Source organism: Suricata suricatta, chromosome 9, assembly GCF_006229205.1.
Source record: "Suricata suricatta isolate VVHF042 chromosome 9, meerkat_22Aug2017_6uvM2_HiC, whole genome shotgun sequence".
NCBI classification, from domain to species: Eukaryota; Metazoa; Chordata; class Mammalia; order Carnivora; family Herpestidae; genus Suricata; species Suricata suricatta.
In genome coordinates this window covers 128,360,535-128,365,629 of record NC_043708.1, presented here as the reverse complement: position 1 = coordinate 128,365,629, position 5,095 = coordinate 128,360,535, and positions in this window count along the sequence as shown.

Genomic DNA, 5,095 nt, shown 5'->3' with positions numbered 1-5,095 from the left:
GTTTTCAGAATCAAACAAATTAAACAAACAAACATCATGGAATAAAAGAGAGAAGGATTGTTTCTTTCTAAACACCAAGTTTTTATAACTTTTTAATGTTTATTTCTTTGAGAGAGAGAAAGAGAGAGATGGAGAACACAAGTGGGGGAGGAGCAGAGAAAAAGGAAGACACAGAATCTGAAGCAGGCTCCAGGCTCTGAGCTGTCAGCACAGAGCTCAACATGGGGCTCAAACTCATGAACCGCAAGATCATTACTTGAGCCAAAGTCAGATGTTTAACCAACTAAGCCACCTAAGCGCCCCAGTATCTCTAAATTTAAAACAACCCTTAGATGCTGTTGCTCAGGGCCAGGTATTTTTCTTCCCCAAAGGCCAAGTCACACTGGCCATACCATCAAGCCTGAATCAAGCTTTGACAGTGTGATATGTCCCATATGATCTCTTGGACCTCTATACAGTCTGCTTGGAGTGTGATCTACAACACATTAAAAACCAGTTTGTGCCCAGGATTATGTCATCCCATTAGGGGTCTGCTGGCCAAGGGCAAGAAGCCATGAAACTTCCTTTCTTCGAGGCTATGGGCTTTGCCACCTCATAGTGTTTACTTTTTTAATAAGCGATGAGAGAATTTGCAATAGTCTGTGGACATCTTGACCCAAGGATGGAATGACTTGAGTAGAGCCTGGCCCTAAATGAATAGTTACTGTTCATGCTCCTATAACCTATTCATCACTAGCAAAGTCTGAGCTCATGTCTGCTTCTTAATACACAAAGAGTCTATAAATTCAATGATGGTCAAACTATTCTTCTAGATCATTAAATTATATAGTGGGATTTTATCATATGAGTCTTGGCCTTTGAAATTCATCATTTTGAAGAAAGATTATGGTTACATGTCACCGTAAAATGATTCCCAAATAAATATTCTACTTGGAAAGAAATATGATATTTGCTCTACTCAAAAGTAGTGACAAACAATTAATTTTCTATTGTTTGATATATGACAAGGATCTTATCTTTCATAATGAGAATAATGGCAAAGGGCTTATATTCATTAAAGTTTAGCAAGTATATTATAGAAAATTGAGGATGTGTTGTTGGATGGCTGATAAAAATTAGTGGGCAACCACAAAAGATATCTTGAAGAACAAGGTTCTTCAAGGTTTTTAAAAGAACTGTAATTGTGGACATATTATGAAATTAAAGCCTTTTATTATCTTGGTTTTACCTCAGCAATCCATTTTTAGTTTGTTATTTAAATGTGTTGCAAGGTCTCACACTCATAAAAATCCTGAGTCCTTCAAAGACTGAAGTGGTCATTCAGGTTGGCTTAAAGGTATAGATAAGACCAGCCTGTCTCCAGGACTTAGAACTCCGGTATGAAGAATCTATTTCATCCCTTGATATAAGTGATCATGAACCAGAAGTTTGTAGGTAAAGAATAAATCACATTCCATAGCATAAACCAATGTTATTTATTTAGTTTTTAAAAAATGTTTATTTTTGAGAGAGAGAGAGAGAGAGAGAGAGAGAGAGAGAGAGAGAGAGAGAGAGGCAAAGAGAGAGAGGGAGATGTAGAATCCAAAGAAGGCTCCAGGCTCTGAGCTGTTAACACAGAGCCTGATATGAGACTCAAACCTATGATCTGTGAGATTGTGACTTGAACTGAAGTCAGACGTTTAATCAACTGAGTCACCCAGGTACCACTTTTTAAAATTTTTTTAATGTTATTTATTTTAATTGCTTATTACTGAGATAGGGCATGGGTTAAACTGGTTAATGAAGTAATCCATAATATGCTGAATATTTTGTTTTCTATGACTATTTATAGAGTCGAGAAAAATGTTGTTCCTGGTTGGTTAGAAATATTTGGAGTCAGGGCATCTGGATGGCTCAGTTGGTTAAGGATCCAACTTCGGGTCAGGTCATGATTTCTCCCAGTTTGTGCGTTCTAGCCCTGCATTGGGCTCTGTGCTGACAGCTTGGAGTCTGGCACCTGCTTCAGAGTCTGTGTCTTCCTCTCTCTCCACTCCTCTCCAACTTGTGCTCTGTCTCTCTCTGTCTCTCAAAAATAAGTAAACAAATCCCTCTGAGAGGTGCTTAGTATTATTCAGAACCTGGCCTCCATCTCCAGTGCCTTAGCTGGGTCAGGTGATCCCCCATTCTCTAAAGATGTTAGATACTTGCTCATCTCTCTGCATTGTTGTTTTGTTCTGTGTCCTGGTGTCCCTGCCCTGCCTTCCTATTGCCTGGTGAATTCCTCTATGTTTGTCAAACTTACAAGCACATGTTGCTTTGTCTAACTAGCCTTCTCCAATTTCTACCCTGGCCCAATAGAAGATGTTTTACCTTTCTTTCCTTTCTTTCTTTCTTTTTATTAAGATTTCATTTTTTAAAGCAATCTCTACAGTCAATGTGGGGCTTGAACTTACAACCCTGAGTTCAAGAATTGCACATTCTACCAACTAAGCCTTCCCGGAGCTCTTCCCTTTACCTTTCAGTGCAAATGATCTAATATCTACTCTCTTCTCTCTGCTCCCAAAGCACTGCATTTAGAAGGTAAACCTGCTGAGTCCAGAATCTTTGTCTATCTTGTTCACTGCTATAATACGAAGGTCAAACAAAATATTTCACTCAACAAATATTAGCCACATCGCTTAACATGGGTACTTTTGCTCCAATGTGCAATATCTAGCATATTTATGTTTAATACTGAAGGCAGTTACAATTTCTGTTCATATTTTCATTTTTGCAATGCCTACCATCTCATCATCGAATGAGAGAATGGGTGAAAAATTCATTTGTGAAGCACTGTGTAAACATATTCTTTAAGAAAAATACTTTTCCTTCAGACCAATGGGTCCATTTAAATAAAGAAATAAAAGAAGTGGAACATTTGACTTTATCTATAGAACACTCAATTTTCTATATTTGTTTGGGTCAATTTTCTATATTTTAGAGGTGAAATCATTTTTTTCTTATAACCTGAGATATCCTGGAGGTACATTAAATAACCCAGGTTTCTATTTGGGATGCTATATTACAAAATTATCGTAGGAGTATCAAGCTAAATTGCTATGAGTTACAGTGTTTATCTAATAAGCTATCATTGTATTTATTACCTTCATGTGTTATCTCCCTCTGCTTCCCTTCCTCCCCTTCACCCTTCTTCTTATTCTCTGTACTTGAACCTACAAACATTTAGGTCTCACTTTAATAACAGATATTATCCAAGCAGGATGTCACTGTATTCTTTGATGGCTCAAAAAAGAGTCTGTAGGAACGTGCTCATGTAAAAAGGCAGTGAACTTTCAAAGCAAACAATTGAAGGCTAAAAGTTAGAAAAAATCAGCCCAACAAGAGGAAGTTTTGAGTAAGAGACAGGTTGTGTGGTGGGTAGTACCCATCATTATGCTGATGCTTTTCAGGCACTGGCTCTTATGGTGGCCATTGCTGAGTGTTCCTCTCCTTTCTCCCTGGGTTCTTTCCTCTTTCCCCACTCTTTCCCCTCTCTCTAGAAAGTGAATCCCATGTCTGCCTTTATATGTCCCATGGGCACTCTGAGTTTCATATCTGTATTTCCAGTTGCAAAATCAGTATTTCCATTGATATTTTCCACCAGCATGTCACACTCAACACATCCAAACCCAATCTCTCACCCCTCCTGAAATGTCAGCACTCCATGTTTCAACAGATGTCTCTTCATCTTCTTGCTTTCTCCAGACAACTGTAGAGTTCTATTCCACCTACCAAGTCAATGTCTCTTACAAGTGTTCACCACTCCTGTCAAGCCTCCCTGCCCTTGTCCTTGGTCTTGATGCAAGTTACAATCATCTCTTGCTTGGATCAAAGCCCAGGCCATCCTCAACAGGTCTTGATTCAGCCCAGTTCTCTTTTTTCTTTATTGTGACACCAAAATTATCCATTTAAAATGAAATCTAATACACTGTCCTCTGTCTTGAAAGCTTCAGTGGCTTCCCACTGCTCTTAAAATAATCTTTGTACTTCTCACCATGGTCGCAAGTCTTTGTATAATGTGTTTTCTCCAGCCTATCCACTTCACCTCCTACCACTCAATGTGCTCCATACTCTGGCCCACTGGACTGTTTTGAGGGCTTGAATATAAAACTGTCTCCATGGCCTCTTGCCTCTTGAACAGTGTAGAAGAAACTTCTATTATTGCTTTGTACCTTGTCATATAACTGCTGCTCATTTTAGATCCTTAGATATCATTAAATTTTTTTTAACATTTATTTATTTTTGAGAGAGAGAGAGACAGAGAGACAGAGAGACAGAGTGTGAGTTGGAAGGGGAAAAGCAAGAGGGAGACACAGAATCCAAACTGGTTCCAGGCTTGGATCCTGATGTGGGGCTTGATCTGACCTACACTGAAGACATTTAACCAACTGAGCTACCCAGGTGCTCCTTTAGATCTCATTTTAAACACTCTCAGAGTGGCCCCTGCCTTACCTCCAATGAGAGATGTGGCCCCCCTGGTAACGTGTTCTTAAAACATCCTACCCTTCCCTATCCTATCCCCCATCCTATGTGACCATCAGTTTTACTTGTTTAATTCTCTGTCTTCCCCCTGGAAGGTAAGATCCGGGGAGAAGAGATTGCACTGTCGCTTTTATACTGCTTGTGTTCATTTCCTGTTGCTACTGGACCTATTGTCATGAACTTGGTGGCTTAAATAACAGAAACCTATTTTGCCAACTTGTGGAGTTCAGAAGGAAATCAGTATCTCTAGGCCTAAATCAAGGCTATACTTGGTATCACAGGCCTGTACTCCTTCCAGAAGGTCAAGGAGAGACTCCCTGTCTTGCCCCTTCCAGCTGTTTCTGGTGGCCGCCAGTGTTCTTTGATTCATGGCTGGACCATCCCAATCCTCAAGGCCAGCATCTCCAAATCTCTTTGTTCCTTTTCACATTGCCACCTCCTCTGTGCATGTCAGATTGCTCTTTGCTTCTGTCTCGTAAGGACACATGTGATTGCAGTCAGGACCCATCCAAATAATCCAGGCTGATCCCCCCATCTCAGTATCCTGGACTCAATCACATGTGCAAAACCTCTTTTTCCAAACAAAGTACCATAG